Raw genomic sequence first — 19,856 nt, forward strand, 5'->3', positions numbered from 1 at the left:
CATCAGGTCCTGAGCTTAGTCAGGAAAAACCAAATGCATAGGTACAGATTCAGCGGTATGCGGCTTTTCAACTCGGTTGCCAGGCACTAGGTAGATGGTGCCTAGGTAGATAGATAGATAGATAGATAGATAGATAGATAGATAGATAGATAGATAGATAGATAGATAGATAGATAGATAGAGATAGATAGATAGATAGATAGATAGATAGATAGATAGATAGATTGATTGATGATAGAGATAGATTAGATAGATAGGTAGATAGATTGATTGATAGAGATAGATTGATAGATTGATGATATAGATTAGATAGATAGGTAGATAGACTGATTGATTGATAGAGACAGATTGATACATTGATGATAGAGATAGATTAGATTAGACAGACAGACAGACAGACAGACAGATAGATAGATAGATAGATAGATAGATAGATAGATGATAGATATAGATAGATTGATAGATTGATAGTTTGATGATAGAGATAGATTAGATAGATAGGTAGATAGATTGATTGATTGATAGAGATAAATTGATAGATTGATGATAGAGATAGATAGATAGATAGATAGATAGATAGATAGATAGATAGATAGATAGATAGATAGATGCTATCTAAAAGAGTGGACAGACTTCAGTACCTTTTTTATCCCTCAAATTCCTTGCATTGTTGATTCACAAAACCTCCGATTGTTCTTGCCTTGCTATTTCCTGGTCTGGTAGTTGTTGAAGAGACTTGAGGAGGATTCCCATTATTCTCAGCTTCAACTTCTTTTGTCATTTCTTCCTTTCCTTAATGACTTGGTTCCCTAGGAGAAGAGCAGGCAGAGCTGAGGGACAGAGTTAAATGACTCATCAGCCTAGACTCATTATGTTCCCACAAAAGGTCTAAGTCTCCTGAATTCCATTGACCCTTATCAGGCACCAATTCAGTGCTGAACCTCAGTTGACTAGATTCCTGCATGTATAAGCTTGAATAAATCTTCTGTGCTGCAGTTCAGCAGATGGTCCTCATCCTTTATGCCTGACAGGAGCCTTTTAACTGCCTTAAGGCATCTTTTAGACAAGATCCCTGCCTTTTGTCCAGCCTGCTTAGGTGCCTCCTTCATCAGGCACCACAGTTTCAGCTTAGTCACACACTTTCCTTGCTTGCACAAATTGCCTACACAAAAGACAAGCCAATGAATGGAATATTATTTTTTTAAAGAAAAGTTGTACAAGGGAGACATATAGGGAGAAATATCTGTCTTTTATTGAACAAGCCTTTCTCCGTCAGACTTCCAAAGCATACATTTAATTCCAGGAAACAACATCCAGATGAAATTACCCATATGGGTCTTTTTCAGATTAAGAACATAATCGCCCTGCTGGGTCAAACCAAGTTTCATCTTATCCAATATTTTGCTTTTTACAGTGGCCCCCAGGGTCTCCCCATGGCAAGAGATGGAGCTGTGCTCATTTTTCTCCTTTAACTCGTATTTGGAGGCATAATGATGGATGGATGGATGGATGGATGGATGGATGGATGGATGGATGGATGGATTGGGTAAGTCTGCGGACAGCCGGGGAGTATTTTGAGTGATGGAAAGGTGTGTAACAACAACAACAAAGAAAACTCTACGGAGCATCACTGCAACCCACTCAAAAATTCCATCCAAAAAAAATGCTTTCAAGAAAGATTCTGGTACCTTGAGAATAAGGTAGAAAAGCAGAAGAAAACTTGAGAAATTGTGAGGGAGACTTTGACACAGTGTTAGGTTTTGGCTTTGGTTTGGAGAATTATCTGCCTGAAGAACGATCAGATTACATAAAATGCTGCAGAGTTGTTTTGCAGCCTTTGTATATCCCCTGTGGCAGCTATTATTGTCATCATTTCCAGGGGATTATCTGACACCAAGTTGAGATGGAGCTGAATTTTAAGCAAAGGTTTATTTGGTTTTGTTTTAAGACACCTCAGAAACCCTCCCAAATTCAACCCTTGTTTGTTCATCGTGGCAGACTTAATAATACTCTGCCAATCACATGTGAGCACAAATATTGCACTGTCAGTTTGGCTTTTGGTGAACTGAATGTGGCATCCTTATCTATACTGCACTTTGTCATTAGTGAAGCTACTGAGATTTGATTGGATGAAAGCTAAATAGTTGCCATCTCGATTAAATCAAGAATTCCTTGAATTAGAGTACGAATTTCTCCAGCTAATACCTACTTCTTCACAAAGCAATGTGTTCTCCCTAGCCAATGTGTTTGATTTAGACTTCAATCCCACTTCTTTTTGAAACTAGCCATTATAGGAGTCAAAGGCAAGAAATCCAAAGCTATCTCAGTCTATTCAGGCATGCTTGGATAACATGTGATCTTCAAAGGGAAGATTAGGGTAAGCATTTTGAAGAACAGAAGAACAGAGTTGCAAGGGACCTTGGAGGTCTTCCAGTCCAACCTCCTGTTCAAGCAGGAAACCCTATACCATTTCAGACAAATGGGTGTCCAATCTCTTCTTTAAAAGTTCCAATGTTGGAGCATTCACCGCTTCTGGAGGCAGGTGGTTCCACTGGTTAATTGCTTTAACTATCAGGAAATTTCTCCTTAGTTCTAGGTTGCTTCTCTCTTTGGTTAGTTCCCATCCATTGCTTCTTGTTCTCACTTCAGGTCCTTTGGACTGACTGTGTCAGTCCCTGAGACATTGGAACACTTCTGCCATGACATCCCTAGTTCTTCTTTTCATTAAACTAGTCATACTCAATTCTCGCAACCGTTCTTCATATGTTTTAGCCTGCATTCCCCTAACCATCTTTGTTGCTCTTCTTTACACTCTTTCTAGAGTCTCCAAATCATTTTTTATATATATTGTGGTGACCACAACTGGATGCAATATCCCAAATGTGGTCTTACCAAGGCATTATAAAGTGGCATCAACACTTCACATGATCTTGATGCTATCTATTAATGCAGCCTAGGACTGTGTTGGCTTTTTTGGCAGATGCAGCACACTGCTGGCTCATATTTGGAGACCACCAGGACTCCAAGATTTTTTTATTTTTTTTTATTTCCAGACCTTTTATACTGATGGAATATATTTCAACCACTTTATACTGATGGAATATATTTCAAATAGAAGCTGGTCAATTTGAGAATTTTATTTTATTTATTTTTTTGTATTTTTTTTCTTATTTTTTTCCATACAATTCAATAGTACTAACTCAACAATGTGTTGTCTGAGTTTATCATTCACTAATACAAATTTAATTCCTAATCCTTTATTCTTTTCTCCAGCCATTGATAAAACAAGTCCCAAGTCTGACAGTATTCTCTTTCTTCTCTTTCTTTCAACCTCAGAGAAAGTCTCTCCATTTCCACACATTCTAATGGTTTTTTTAAAATTATTTCTTCCTGATGTATCTCTTCCTTTTTCCAATATTGTGCAAATATGATTCTTGCCACTGTTATCACATGTAAAATCAAATACAGACTTTGTTTATCAATCTTTTCTGGCACAATACCTAATAAAAGTTCAGGTTTAAAATCTACATGTTTTCCCAACATCTTTTCTACAGTTTGAGAATCTGAATGGAAGTCAGAAGTTACTCATGATCCCAATCCACAATACTTCAAATAAGTCCACTCTGCCCACTATAGTTAAGGAAAAACTCCAAGTCACCTTCCGACTTTGTCGTGGGTCTGTTTTGTACTTCCTATCATACATTCATCTTCCAATTCTGATTCCATGTTGACAGATAAGTAGTATGTAGTGGTAGTATGGTGAATATGTAAATGAAGACTCAATCATCTAAGCCAGAAGCATCTAAAAATGTCTAAATCAGACATGTCAAACACAAGGCCCGGGGGCCGGATCCGGCCTGCGAAGTGGTTTCATGCGGCCCGTGAAGCCATCCTGGAAACAGTGAGGGAACGGCCCCCACTGCCTTGGCCCTGGCCCAGAGACCCTCCTTCTGCCGGAGACCCTCAGATCTGTCCCACTCCTGCCCAGGCCCCCATAGGCACCCTTGATGCGAACGATGTAGAGCTGGCCACGCCCACCCAGTAGGCCATACGCACTCTAGCCACGCCCACCCAGTAGGCCACGCCCACCCAGGCCATACCCACCCGGCCCCCTGAGGGCAACCGCAATGCTGATGCGGCCCTCAATGAAATTGAGTTTGACACCCCTGGTCTAAATCATGGCAACTGGACTAAAGCTTATTAAAACTGAGATGTTTCATTTCTTCATCCAAATAACTCCTTCGATCAAAATGGAAATTTGGTTAGGCAAATTTTCTCCCCCAAATGGCATGCAATATGCAAATGAAGACTCAATCATCCAAGTCAAAAGACTCAGTTCTACTAAACTTTGGTCCAGTTGCCCTGATTTAGCCTTTTTCAGATATATGATCTATTGAGTATAGCTAAAGCCACATGCTGGTTTTCTGGGCATCTTGGCTGTTTTTCTCAAGCCTGTGTGAAGGCCAGAATATCTGAAATGATGAATTCAGGAATCCCAGGATGGGGGAGGATGAAGCAGAAGAAAGCAAGATTAAAAGAGAAAGTAGAAATAGGAAAATTAGGAGGAACAGGAGAAGGAACAGGAGAATTGAGGTATGGTGTGATGGTTACAATGTGCCGGCTAGCCCAAAGAAAAACAATTTGAATCATCTGAAGAACTTTTCAAAAAGACCCTTAGTGTTGCACGCTTGCCTTGACTGAGATGTTGACCTATCTTCTAATACCCATCTAGTAAATGTTTTCTTCAGCTGGCTTAACAGTTTACTTACAGGTAGAAAAGTCCTTTGTTTGATTAAAACACAGACGGGAAATCTGAAAACTCTCGGATGTTTTACCAGTGCTAAATCTGTAGAAATCTTTTAATTGGATCTCTTTTTCTTCATTTCCCCACCCCACCGTTTAATTCTCTGGCTGAATTTAAACTGTGGCAATAGTGAAAGGTCAGTGGATTTATCTATAATTATAGATTTGGAATCCTTTCTTTTTATCTTAATCCCCCCCCCCTTCTCAAAGAGATGACAGGTGGTAATTTTCAAGTTGTGTATGACATTTCAGTGACCTGTGGCAAACAAGGTCAGTGGGAAAGCTTGAATCTCAAGAGGTGGAGTAGGGTGAAAAGGAAGACTGTGAAGTGACAACACTTCGGGACTCTCTATTTTCTCAGGTATTTTTTTTAAAAAAGAATAAATGGCGATGTGAAGCTTTAAAAAAAAATCAATGGAAGGTTTGGAAAGGCTTCCGTAATATTTAGCAGGAAACGAATTCGGGCCAGTTTTCTTCTGGTTGACTAGGTGAGTTCAATTCTGCTACATTTAATCTTTGTGGATAAGACAACAATATAATTTAGACCCAAATATTTCAATCAATTATCTGCTACATTCCCCAATAGAAAAGTTTGGCGGGCTTTCTAACTACATGCTCATGCCCCTCCCATCTAACAGATAGAAATGACCTTGGTTCCCATGGGACGGTAAAATGTTTAGACTAGTAAAAATCCTCCACACCTCCTCCCATTCTTGTGGCAACCTGGAATGAGCAAAATGGCTGCAGCCAGGTTCATTGTAGAGTTGACACTTTTAGTGTGAGAGCCGAAGCCGCAGAAGAGATATTTTAGGGAACCGAAGCTTTCTTCTCATAACAACTGCTGGAAGGTTAATTGAACAATTTGACCTGAGTTGTCAGAGAGAGAGGGAAAGCTTGATTCTTTTAATTATGTGTTTCCCACCATATTGCCAAAGCTAGATTTTCTTCTATTGTACCAGTATGCTATGCCTAATAAACTTTACGTTGGAGATCTCCATGTCTCCAGTGTTTCACTTCATTGGGCTTTTCAGCTGGAACTTGACACAGGGTTGTTGGAAAACATTTAAGATTGTACACTTCCATGTTTCACGAGCATACATTGCAGTCGGTATAACAACACACTTGAAGAGTTTTATCTTTGTGGTAATAGTTATAGCTGCTCTAGACAAAATTGGAAGGTTGTGTTGAATAAATAAATGAATAAATAAATATATGAATTCTATCTTAGTAGATGATAAATAAAATAGTGTTCAAGATAAAGTTAAAATGCAGTGGTAAAACAATTTAACCAGCATCCATAAATGAAGTCAGGATGCAGCATATAATAAAGGTAAAGGTAAAGGTTCCCCCGCACATACATGCTAGTCGTTTCCAACTCTAGGGGCTGTTTCAAAGCCAAAGAACCAGCGCTTGTCCGAGGACGTCTCCGTGGTCATGTGGCCGGCATGACTAGACGCCAAAGGTGCATGGAACGCTGTTACCTTCCCACCATAGTGGTCCCTATTTTTCTACTTGCATTTTTACGTGATTTCGAACTGCTAGTTTGGCAGAAGCTGGGACGAGTAACAGGCACTCACTCTGTTATGCGGCACTCAGGATTTGACCCGCCAAACTGCCGACCATTTGACCGACAAGCTCAGCATCCTAACCCACTGAGCCACCGTGTCCCTTACAGCATATAATATAAACATGAAAATTATATCAAACACAGTAGCATGTAAAATTATAACACATTGGTGACCCAAAAATTTCAGAGCAATGATTATCAATTTGCATATATTTCCCTTTCTTTTCTCCCCTGATTTATATTTTTATTCATATCCATTTTTATTGTCACTGTATACTCAAAAAAAGGAAGAATACAAATTTTGGTGAATGTTTGTCTTACCCAAGAGATCAGATCCACATGTGAAGTTCCACCTAACAGATTTATTGCTACTCATGCCTATCCACAGGAATCGTCTCAACTAAGGGTTAGAAGAAGAGTGAATGGAATTCAAGGGAGGTTGAATTGTAGTTGCTTGTGACTACATAGAGATTCTAGGCTGATCCCTCTTTTAATGCCACCCCCAGGATCTGCCACTACAATCTTGGAATTAAAGTAAAGCATTTCATTACAATTCAAAACCTAGTGGGTCACCCTGACATCTTTGAGAAAAGCTTTGAAGGGAAGTTGTAGAACTTTAGAACTTTATGTAGCCAGATTGGTAAGACTTGCATTTTCTATCCTTAATAATATGCTAGGTTTGGAAGTTCTCGCCCATTAATCAAAATCACTATGTTCAGAAAACTATAGGGAGTGGGAACAGACTAAAATTATGATGGTTTGGAGTCTAGTGCTTTGGGAACAAGGTCCTCATTATGAAAACCTTTTACAAGAAAAGATTGGCAGGCCACATTATATTCATTTTCAGAGCAGTGGTGTGTGTGTGTGTGTGTGTGTGTGTGTGTGTGTGTGTGTGTGTGTGTGTGATATACACATGCTGTAAATCATTTGGATTTGAAAAAAAGACCCTCTTTACATTAAAGAAAGCTGAAATTATTTCATTTGTCTATTCTATTCTATTCTATTCTATTCTATTCTATTCTATTCTATTCTATTCTATTCTATTCTATTCTATTCTATTCTATTCTATTCTATTCTATTCTATTCTATTCTATTCTATTCTATTCTATTCTATTCTAAAATGGCAAGATACTTGTAAGTTTCATCCTGATTGTTCTGTACCAGCCTGCTACCGGCCCTGCAGAAAAGGCAGGGACAACCCCTTTTACAAGAAGGCAAGAGGCTGGAATTACACCTGCCAAATTTATTACCACAAAAACAAATGGAACAAGACAAACCAAGAAACAGGAGCTTTAAGAAACATGAACTATCCAAGCAGTTGCCTTCAGCAAACCAGCCCTCCTACACATTCCCCTTATATAGAGTTCAGGGCGTGGCTTCTCTGTGCCTCCTTCCGAGGAGCCCCATTGCCTTCCTCTGTTTACTCCTAATTGACTGCCTCCTGTGTCGGGCGTCCTTGAACAGGGCCAGCTGTGGGTCATCTTCATCCACGCTGTCAGGCTCACACAGCTGGGTCTCCGTGGTGACCAAGTGGGAGGGGCCTGGCTGAGGGCTCTCATCAGCAAGATCTTCAACCCCCTCAGCAAGGTCTTCAACACCCCCCTCCTCCTCTGAGTCATCCGACCCAACTGCTGAACCCACAGGCTGACCCTGAATCACAACACTGATGACTCCTGATGGTTTGGCCATTTGGCATTTCAATTGCATTATTCTTAGTGATTTTGCCTTGCTTTGCTGCTACCGTAGCTAAAATACCTTGCAGGAGTTCTGCTTCTATTTTTCCATAAAGGTTCAGTTCATCCATATCAAGCAGCTATGAGGTTTTATTAGCAATTTGCTTTGCTCTTTGGTAGCCAAGCTTTATTTTCTTCCAGCTCACTGAAAGTGGAATTGTTTATTAGCTAGCAATAGGCAGAAAGTGTATTTTTTCTGTCTTTGGGGCTTTTTCCTGTCTCCCTGGTTGTCTATGTGTTGCAGGGATGAGGATGGCAAGGTGGATAAGCTGATTGAAGTACCAATGAAAATAATTGCTGATATTTCATTCCAGACTGACTGGGTGGGATACGGTGGTGATGGAGAAACCTTATATGGACTTACCAGTTTGTAGAGCACCATTGTCGTACAACACATCTACAGTATTTCTTTTGAAATCTTGATAGGAATCATGCAATACTCATATACAGATAATCCACAATTTATGACCATGCAGTTGATCCCCAAATGTCCATTGCTATGCAAGACAGCTAAGTGAGATTTGTTCCATTTTATGACCTTTCTTGCCACAGTTGTTAAGTGGATCACTGCAGTTATGACGTTAGTCACATGGTGCTTAAGTGAACGGGGTTTCCCCATTGACTTCGCTTGTCAGAAAAGATGAACACGTGACCCCGGGATGCTGCAACTATCATAAATACAAGCCAGTTGCCAAGCATCTGATCACATGACCGTGGGGATGCCACAACGGTGGTAACAGCCATCAGTCTCTTATTGGAAAATAGAATAGAATAGAATAGAATAGAATAGAATAGAATAGAATAGAATAGAATAGAATAGAATAGAATAGAATAGAATAGAATAGAATAGAATAGAATAGAATAGAATAGAATAGAATAGAATAGAATAGAATAGAATAGAATATTGGATGGGATGGAATGGGATGGGATGGGATGGGATGGGATGGGATGGAATAGAGAAGAAATGGAAGGGACTTTGGAGGTCTTCTAGTTCAGTCCCTTGTTCAAGCAGGAGAACCTATCCTATTTCATGCGACGGCATTGGTCGCGCTGGTGAATGATCTCTGGAGGGCTCGGGACAGGGGACATTCCTCTGTTCTAGTCCTATTAGACCTCTCAGCGGCTTTCGATACCATCGACCATGGTACCTTGATCATTCGTGGTTTTGGAGTTGGGTATCATCAGTATGCTGATGATACCCAGCTTTTCCTTTCGACCCCAAACCACCCCAGTGATGCCCTCAACGTGATGTCCCGTTGCCTGGAGGCGGTTCGGGTCTGGATGGGGAGGAACAGACTTCAACTCAACCCCGACAAGACTGAGTGGCTTTGCATACCTTCATCCCGGGTTTATTCGGACATTCCACCTCTTGCTATGGGGGGTGAACTATTACCCCCCGTAGATAGGGCTCGCAACTTGGGAGTCCTCCTAGATTCACGGCTCACCTTGGAAGACCATATAGGAGCTGTGACTAGGGGGGCTTTCGCCCAGGTTCGCCTGGTGCGCCAGTTGCAGCCCTATCTAAGCCGGGATGATTTATGCATGGTCACTCATGCGCTCGTGGCCTCTCGTCTGGACTACTGCAACGCTCTCTACATGGGGCTGCCCTTGAGGACCACCCGGAAGCTCCAACTGGTACAGAATGCAGCCGCGAGAGTTGTGTTGGGAGTCTCCCGATACTCCCACGTTACACCTTTGCTCCGTGAGCTGCATTGGTTACCAGTTGCCTTCCGGGTGAGATTCAAGGTACTAGTAATGGTGTTCAAAGCCCTCCATGGCAGGGGGCCAGAGTACCTCAGGGAACATCTGCTGCCGGCATCAAGCTCCCTGCGCCCTGTGCGTTCCCACAGAGAGGGCCTCCTCAGGGTGCCACCGATCAGAGAATGTCGATTGGTGGCCCCCAGGGGGAGAGCCTTCTCTGTGGGCGCTCTGGAGCTGTGGAATCAGTTACCGGTAGAGCTCCGGATGGCGCCCCATCTTCGCTCCTTTCGTCGCGATCTCAAGACGTTTTTGTTTGTACAAGCCGGCCTAGCCTGATGGGGATTGGTGGGGTTTGTTATTTTTTGTATTCTTAATTTTATCTTTGGGGTTTTATAATTGTATATCAATTGTTTTAAAATTGGGCAATCATTTAATTTCTTTTTAATATTTGTATTTTGTATTTTACTCTTTCCCTGTGAACCGCCCTGAGTCCTCAGGGAGAAGGGCGGTATAGAAATATTATTAAATTAAATTAAATTAAATTTCAGACAAGTGGTTGTCCATTCTCTTCTTAAAAACTTCCAGTGTTGGAGCATTCACAACTTCTAGAGGCAGGTTGTTCACTGGTTAATTGTTCTCACTGTCAGGAAGTTTCTCCTTAGTTCTAGGTTGCTTCTCTCCTTGATTAGTTTCCATCTGTTGCTTCTTGTTCTGCCTTCAGGCACTTTGGAGAATAGCTTGACTCCCTCTTCTTTGGGGCAACCCCTGAGATATTGGAAGACTGCTATCATGTCACCCCCTCATCCTTCTCTTCATTAAACAAGGTACACCCAATTCCAGCAACCGTTCTTTATATATTTTAGCCTTCAGCCCTCTGATCATCTTTGTTGCTCTTCTCTGCACTCCTTCTAGAGTCTCAACATCTTTTTCACATCACGGTGACCAAAACTGGATGCCGTATTCCAAGTGTGGCCTTAACAAGGCCTTGCAGCCTAGCGCTGTGTTGGCTTTTTCAGTATAAGTGTTCATGGTGAGGCCCCCTTGTTTGCACGCATGCATTTAAAACGTATGACAACTTTCAATGACCATTTCCTGAATTTAATTTATGAGAGCGGATTGAAAAGTTTAGGGACTGTTGACTTAGCATTTTGCCTTGGAGAGGTTCAGTTACAAGTGATAAGAGGGACCAACTGGGGAAAAGAAAAGGCAGCAAATGTTGTGGTACACAAGCACACTGTGCTGAGAAAACAAACACACCATTCCTTTCCTTCCTGTGCAGCAGGCACTTCCCTCCAGCTAGGAAAACATTTGTGCAGTTGTTTTTGAAATTGAATCACTCCAGGGAAATAATAATAATAATAAAAAACCCCTATAAATTAAATTATTGGAAAGAGGAGATGGATAGACTCGGTTCAATTCAGGAGTACTTGCCTTGCATGTCAGCCTAAACGAGCACAAAATATAAGAAAAAGGGGCAAGGTCTTCTCAGATTCGATCACTAAGGGATATAACTCAGCAGGCTGAGATCGAAACACTGTAATTTCCAAAGATGCCCTTGGGATTCACTCAGGCTGCTACTTTGTGGAAGCAAAACACAGTTTTGTTTTGTTTGTTTTTTTTAAAAAAGAAAAACCTTCAGAACTTCACTTCAGCCTCATAAAGTTTCTCCATCTTCTCTCCAAATATTGCCAGTGGTTTAAAAGCAGTTCTAAAGGGGTACCTAATTTGATCTGATTGAAATTCCCTGTGATGACCCAGGGCACAGCACAGAGGCAATGCAGTCAGCTGGCAATTCAAACCGCCCTTTAATTGCTCCAAGTTTTCCCCAAATGCTCCCACATTTCTGGCAAGCCTCCAAACAAAGGAAGACACACACACCTTCAGCTGCCTCTGGCTGCAAGTAGTTTCACATGCAGTCTGATTAGAAGAGGAATTTACTCAAGACCACAGAGATAACAAGGAATGACACATACATCATAAACCTAATGAGTCTGTGTGAATACATGCTTCCCTGAGCAGTTTCAGAAGGGAAGCCAAAATACAGTCCGAGGTCTTTGAACATCCAAGCAATGTTGTCAGTCAGTCCAATGGACAGAGTTTTCCGGGTTTCCAAGCAGAAGTCACAGAACAAGAGATCAGCAACAACACACACAAAACTCCAAGGAATCAGCATTTGTTCCTGACAAATGCCTCTCCCCACGGCGTCTCCTTAAATCTCAGTCTCCAGGTGGGCCTTGTGGAGAGGGGCGGGACACTCTCCTCCTGAGTAGTTGAGCCTGCCTGCATTGTTCCCTCCTTCTCTCCACTCTCCGTGCTCTAGGATCAGGTGGGGGTGGCCCTTGCTCATCGCCTGAACTCTTGTCTCTCCTGCTCCTCCTGTTCCAATCCTGAAGGGCCCTGGCCTGCCTCGGCCTGCTCTTCCCCACATTCCTCTGAAGCCACAGACACCTCTCCCTCGACCTCCATAGGGTCCCATTCCAGCTCATTGTCTTCCACAGAAAACTGAGAGTAGAATTAGAACTAGAATAGAATAGAGAATGGAACTGGAACAAAATAAAATTGGAATTGGAATGGAATGGAATGGGAACTGGAACTGGAACTGGAATAGAACTGGAACTGGAACTGGGACTGGGACTGGGACTGGGACTGGGACTAAAACGAGAACAGAATAGGGAACTGGAACTGAATGGAAGAGGAACTGGGACTAACAATGGAATGGAATGGAAATGGAACTGAAACTGAACTGGAACTGGGACTGGGACTAGAACTAGAATTAGAACTAGAACAGAATAGGGAACTGGAACAAAATAAAATAGGAATTGAAATGGAGTGGGAACTGGAACTGGAATACAATGGAACTGGAACTGGAACTAACAATGGAATGAAATGGAAATGGAAATGGAAATGGAAATGGAAATGGAAATGAAACTGAACTGGAACTGGGACTGGGACTGGAACTAGAACTAGAACAGAATAGGGAACTGGAACTGAATGGAACTGGAACTGGAACTAACAATGGAATGGAATGGAACGGGAACTGGAACTGAGACTAGAATTAGAACTAGAACAGAATAGGGAACTGGAACAAAATAAAATAGGAATTGGAATGGAATGGAATGGGAACTGGAACTGGAACTAACAATGGAATGGAATGGAAATGGAACTGAAACTGAACTGGAACTGGAACTGGGACTAGAACCAGAACTAGAACTAGAAGAGAATAGGGAACTAACAATGGAATGGAATGGAATGGGAACTGGAACTGGAATAGAACTGGAACTGGGACTGGGACTAGAACTAGAACAGAATAGGGAACTGGAACTGAATGGAACTGGAACTGGAACTAACAATGGAATGGAATGGAACGGGAACTGGAACTGAGACTAGAATTAGAACTAGAACAGAATAGGGAACTGGAACAAAATAAAATAGGAATTGGAATGGAATGGAATGGGAACTGGAACTGGAACTAACAATGGAATGGAATGGAAATGGAACTGAAACTGAACTGGAACTGGAACTGGGACTAGAACTAGAACTAGAACAGAATAGGGAACTGGAACTAACAATGGAATGGAATGGAATGGAATGGAATGGAATGGGAACTGGAACTGGAATAGAACTGGAACTGGGACTGGGACTAGAACTAGAACAGAATAGGGAACTGGAACTGAATGGAACAAGAACTGGAACTAACAATGGAATGGAATGGGAACTGGAACTGGAATAGAACTGGAACTGGAACTGAGACTAGAAATAGAACTAGAACAGAATAGGGAACTGGAACAAAATAAAATAGGAATTGGAATGGACTGGGAACTGGAACTGGAACAGGAACTGGAATTTAGAATGAAATGGAACAAGAACTGGAACTAACAATGGAATGGAATGGGAACTGGAACTGGAATAGAACTGGAACTGGAACTGAGACTAGAACTAGAACTAGAACAGAATAGGGAACTGGAACTGGAACAAAATAAAAAGGAATTGGAATGGAATGGGAACTGGAACTGGAATAGAATGGAACTGGAACTGGAACCAACAATGGAACGAAATGGAATGGAATGGGAAGTGGAGCTGGAGCTAGAACTAGAAAGAACGTAATAGGGAATTGGAGCTGTAACTAGAACAAATTAGAGTAGAATAAAAATGGAATAGAACTGGAACTGGAACCAAGAATAGAATGGAATAGGAACTGGAACAACTGGAACTGGAACTGGAGCTAGAACAGAACAGAGAACTGGAACTGGAACAAATTAGAATAGAATTGGAATGGAACTGGAGCTGGAGCTGGAACTAGAACAGGGAACTGGATATGGAACTGAGAATAGAACTGGAATAGTCAGGAAGTTTCTCCTTAGTTGTAGGTTCCTTCTCTCCTTGATAAGTTTCCATCCTTTTTTTTTTTGAATCTTACCTTCTAGTGCTTTGGAGAATAGGTTGACCACTCTTTTCTTTCTGGCAGCCCCTCAAAGATTTCAACAGTGCTATAGTCCTTCTTCCTAGTCCGTCTCTTCACTAGAGTAGACATACCCAATTCTTGCCATTCTTTTCTACGTTTAAGTCTCCAGCCCCCTAATCATGTTTGTTGCTCTTCTCTGCACTCTTTCCAGACTCTAGTGTTTAAAATAGGGATGCGGTGGCTCAGTGGGTTAGGACGCTGAGCTTGTCGATCAGAAGGTCGGCAGTTTGGCGGGTCGAATCCCGAGTGCCACGTAACAGAGTGAGTGCCTGTTACTTGTCCCAGCTTCTGCCAACCTAGCAGTTCGAAAGCACGTAAAAATGCAAGTAGAAAAAATAGGGACCACTACGGTGGGAAGGGAACAGCGTTCCATGCGCCTTTGGTGTCTAGTCATGCTGGCCACATGACCACAGAGACGTCCTCGGACAAGCACTGGCTCTTCGGCTTTGAAACGGAGATGAGCACCGGCCCCTAGAGTCGGAAACGACTAGCACGCATGTGCGGGGGAACCTTTACCTTTTACCTTTAGTGTTTAAATCTGTTCAAATCCTTGGTGGCTCTTGGTAAGAGCCTTGTTGGAGCAGTGGGCTAATGCCTCCTTAAGGAACACCAGCTGCCTGCAATTAGTGCAGGTTCGCATCCCACCAGGCTCAAGGTTGACTCAGCCTTCCATCCTTCCGAGGTAGGTAAAATGAGGACCCAGATTGTTGGGGGCAATTAAGCTGACTTTGTAATAATGCCGCTTGGTGGGTGTGTGAAAGCCCTAATAAGCAGGCATATACATAGAATGAAGGCTACTGCTAAGCTTGCAAGCCGCCCTGAGTCTTCGGAGAAGGGCGGGATATAAATGGATTTTTTTTAAAAAAAAAATCCATCTGGATCTTGATCCTATCTTCTGAGATATTGGCTATTCAGGATAACCTTGGACTGACTCTTAGACAAAAAAAAAGAACAGCGAAAGACCAGGTAGCAAGACTGCCAAGGGCTTTCTGAATGTAATGTTGTTGTTGTTTTTAGCAATTAAATATTAGTTCATTTTGTTGGGACCAACCAAGAATGTGTCAATATGGTATAACACTTTAAGTAGTTTTTTTTTTACAAACTCACTATTTAAATTTAAATTATATATTGATTTAGAGGAGATAATGGGATAATGAATTTATGTAGGAAAACAGTGTAAGACAGCAGTTCAATAGCAGAACGGAGAAGTCATCAACTGTTCTTCACTGGATCTGTTTGAGTTACCATCTCTTTAGACGTGACATTTTGGGAAAGTAATACAGTGTACCCCATGATGTCATTTCACAATTGTATGACAATGTATTAAATACCTCTACTGTGCATCTCACAATATAGGAGAGCACAATGAAGTTCCATTTGTCTTTCCAAGATTGTATTTTTCTTTCCAATTTCCAGTGACAAAACTCTTCTATATGTTTGCCAAGAAAACTAAATGGCGCTCTAGTGTATCTTATCAGTTTAAGAAAATAAATTAATAAAAAAAATACAGATGATAGACATATACTGTGTATTCCAGAGCAAATTGTTTCTATTTTTCTTAACAATATTACAGTAGTAAATCTCCAATTAGACCCTGGTGAGCATCCTTATAAATTATTGTTTAAGAGACATTGCCAGTGTATTAAATTTTGCATTATGATCTCCATTCATTTGCCACAATTCCATGAAAGAGCTGAAGAATATGAACTTTGCAAGTTGAACACAATATCTCAAGTCGGTTGTGTTCTAAGCACAAGGTAAGAACCCACCAGCAAAGGTTTTTGTTCGTTTGTGTGTGTGTGTGTGTATGTGTGTCTGTTTGTGTGTGTGTGTGTGTGTGTGTGTGTCAATTCCTCATCAATGTTCATCAACTGCAGCGTCTGTTGAATTCCACAAGCATTGATATTTCCTCAGAAAGTTATTTAATCACCTGTTCCTTTTTCCCCCAAATCATTTAGCTTGGGAATTGTCCACTTTAACCACAAATTAAGATTCTGAGGCATCTACCATATATATTCTGTAACATATTTTTCCAGGACTCTGGAATAAGCTTGACTCTGGTGGATATTCTTGCCATAATTTTGGTTTGTTCAATTAATAGATTGATCAATTGCACTTTTGGCTGAGGAGCTGCCAATATTTAAAGGGCTGCCCCAAAGAAGAGGGAGTCAAGCTATTGTCCAAAGTGTCAGAAGGCAGGACAAGAAGCAACAGACGGAAACTAACCAAGGAGAGAAGCAACCTAGAACTAAGGAGAAACTTCCTGACAGTTAGAACAATTAACCAGTGGAACCACCTGCCTCTAGAAACTGTGGATGCTCCAACACTGGAAGTTTTTAAGAAGAAACTAGACAGCCATTTGTCTGAAATGGTATAGGGTTTCCTGCCTGAGCAGGGGGTTGGACTAGATGACCTCCAAGGTCCCTTCCAACTTTATTATCGTTAGGAACTCATTGATTATTTTTTATTAGCAGTGATATTATTAGTACTAATACCACTTTACAATGCCTTGGTAAGGCCACACCTGGAATCCTGCATCCAGTTTTGGTCACCACGATGTAAAAAAGATGTCGAGACTCTAGAAAGAGTACAGAGAAGAGCAACGAAGATGATTGGGGGACTGGAGGCTAAAACATATAGGGAACGGTTGCTGGAATTGGGGATGTGTAGTTTAATGAAGAGAAGGACGAGGGGTAGCAGTGTTTCAGTATCTCAGGGGCTGCCCCAAAGAAGAGGGAGTCAAGCTATTCTCCAAAGCACCTGAAAGCAGGACAAGAAGCAACAGATGGAAACTAGTCAAGGAGAGAAGCAACCTAGAACTAAGGAGAAATTTTCTGACAGTTAGAACAATTAACCAGTGGAACAACTTGCCTCCAGAAGCGGTGAATGCTCCAATCACTGGAAGTTTTTAAGAAGAAACTAGACAGCCATTTGTCCAAAATGGTATAGGGTCTCCTGCTTGAGCAGGGGGTTGGACTAGATGACCTCCAAGGTCCCTTCCAACTCTGTTGTTTTGTTTTTCTGAATGAAAAAATAATAATAATATTACTGAATTGTTTCTTTTTTCATTAATTCATTGTTGTTATTTTCCTTTCAGCATTGTGAGAAAACATTGGGCTAGAACCATGATTTTGAGTCTTTTCTGACTCTTCCTGACATAATAGATGTTATTTCACCAGAACTGGCTATTTGTCACTGTTTCTTTTAGTTCTTCTAAACATCTTCATGCCATCAATTAGCTACTTAGTATTTTGCTGCTCACCCACATGCTTTTCTTTCAGTTGCCTTTGATTTCTCCAATCATCCAGGTCTTGATTCTTACTTATGCGTTAGTTGAGTCTTTAACTCAGTGGTCTTCAAACTTGGCCCTTTTATGACTTGTGGACTTCAACTCCCAGAATTCCTCAGCCAGCCTGCCTGGCTGAGGAATTCTGGGAGTTGAAGTCCACAAGTCATCAAAGGGCCAAGCTTGAAGACCCCTGCTTTAACTTCATTCTTATTCTTGCTTCCAACAAGCAGTCTGGTTTTACTCTATCTATGGTAGCGTCTCAACAAGAACTTAAACCACCCAGATTTGCCCCAAAGTGCAAGATGGATGGCATATAACTTTAATAAATAAATTAAATGTGTCTTTTCTATTACAATTGACCACCAATCTCATAAAGAAAGGCGGACCGGAGGGGGTGTAGTTTTGTTAGCTGCCTGTTTGTGTGGCCCATTTTTTGGCCTGCTGCCGGTCTAGAAATCAGGCGTTGGGGACCCCTGCCTTAACCGGCCCCCATGCCATGTGGAGTTTATTATACTATATTATTATACTGCATAATTGTTTATACCCAAATCTTCAAGGCACAAATTGGGCACTCTACTTTGATTTACGACTAGGGTGTTCTGAACTCTTTGCCGTCGAATATTCCCTCCGGCTTCAAACTCTCCCCAGATAAAAATTCTACTATTTGGAGTATTTACATAATTGGTCCAGAGATTTGCATTTCCAGTTGCCAAGTCACAGATTAAAAATATAGCAAGGAATAAAATACGATATTTCACACTCTCTCTCTCTATTAAATTGCATTGGCTCGAAGTATAGTAGTATTAAAGGTAAAGGTAAAGGTTCCCCCGCACATGCGTGCTAGTCGTTTCTGACTCTAGGGGCCGGTGCTCATCTCCGTTTCATAGCCGAAGAGCCAGCGCTTGTCCGAGGACGTCTCCGTGGTCATGTGGCCGGCATGACTAGATGCCAAAGGCGCACGGAACGCTGTTACCTTCCCACCGTAGTGGTCCCTATTTTTCTACTTGCATTTTTACGTGCTTTCAAACTGCTAGGTGGGCAGAAGCTGGGACGAGTAACAGGCGCTCACTCTGTTACGCGGCACTCGGGATTCGACCCGCCAAACTGCCGACCTTCTGATCGACAAGCTCAGCGTCCTAACCCACTGAGCCACCGCGTCCCTATAGTAGTATTAGAAAAATAAAAATAAAAAAAATAAAAATAAAAACACACCACGGTAATTTACCTATTGCTTTCTGGCAAGTTAATGAGTATTCTGAGTATGAAATTCACCAACAACATTTGAGAACAGCTTGGAAGAGCGTATTTTATGCGATAAGCCAAATGTAACTTAGAAAACTGGGTGATTTTAATTTAAAATTCTGCACCTAATTTCCATAAATGTTAATTTTTCACCCGGAAATCTTCTTTCACTTACATGAGGGCTAGTAGTGAACACTGTCCTTAAATAACTGCGCATTTCGTTTGTGAGAATATATATATATATATATATATTTGGCCAATACATTACACCGTTACTGATCTTTTCAGAAGTTACAAGTAAAATTGTTATCCCTCCACTCAGATTCAAATTACATTACAGAGATCCCTTAACTCTCATATTAGATTCCTTTTTCAATCAGCAAATCTGAGCTTGCTTGCTTTCTTGCAGAAGTTTCATTACCCAAACTAGGTAACATCACCAGTGTTTTGGAAAATAAAAAAAGCTTGCTGAGAGAGCACCAAGGACCCCCCATTGCAACCCTGGGCTACAAATATTCTCCTTTATTGGAATCAAGAAATCTCCTTTTTTTTCTAACAAAAAGTCCATCAAAGGTTTGTTGTCTTCTTTAAAAGTACTGATTGTTTTATTCCAACAGGTCGGTTTTGCCATTTCTGCTAATTCATAGATATTGTAGATGATGGTCTGGCCTTAACTTTGTCTTTCAGGTCTTCCAGTCTATGCTCACAGCACTGTAATTAAATCCATCCATGGTGTTAGACTTCCAGAGAAAAAAGGAGGAACCTGCCCCACTTCACATTGGAGAGAACTGTGTAGAGAGAGTTTCCTCCTTTAAATTTCTGGGAGTCTACCTCTGTGAAGATCTGACCTGGAAAGTTAACACAACTCAGGTGGCTAGAAAGGCCCAACAGAGGCTTCACTTTCTTAGGGTCTTGCAGAAGAACAGGGTAGAACAACCGCTAATGACCCTCTTTTACCGGTCTACCATAGAGAGCGTCCTCTCGTATGGTATTGTGGTTTGGTATGCTAGTCTGACAGCCGCGGATAGGAAAGTATTACAGAGGGTAGTGAGCACAGCA

The sequence above is a fragment of the Vipera berus genome (genome assembly GCF_964194415.1).
Source record: "Vipera berus genome assembly, chromosome: 7".
NCBI classification, from domain to species: Eukaryota; Metazoa; Chordata; class Lepidosauria; order Squamata; family Viperidae; genus Vipera; species Vipera berus.